Here is a 341-nt window from a genome sequence, read left to right as displayed (position 1 = left end):
CAGCGTGTGCCAGTCCCCACAGCGCATCCCGCAGCTCCGGTCCCCCCACGGGGTGTTTGTCCCTTGCCTGTGGGCAGGCTCAGCCGTGGTTTCCCCAGTGTGGGTGGGAGACGGCACAAACGCCAGCAGCACCCGGCGCGCTGCCAAGCCAGCTCCGTCCCTCCGTCCCCCCACAGCGGGGGGTGAACCCCAGCCTGGCGACTGCCCCGGCCTTGACACCGGGTGGAAACGGGAGCCCCAAAAGAGTCCAGTAAAAGCCGTGTTTGAGTTTCTAGCTTGGCAGCAGTTACTATAGCTACAGCAACGGCACCTTGCAGATTGGTTTCCATAAGAGCTTGGTT

This window comes from Buceros rhinoceros, unplaced genomic scaffold (assembly GCF_000710305.1).
Source record: "Buceros rhinoceros silvestris isolate BGI_N320 unplaced genomic scaffold, ASM71030v1 scaffold43621, whole genome shotgun sequence".
Lineage (NCBI taxonomy): Eukaryota > Metazoa > Chordata > Aves > Bucerotiformes > Bucerotidae > Buceros > Buceros rhinoceros.
Note: the sequence above shows the minus strand (reverse complement) of the source record.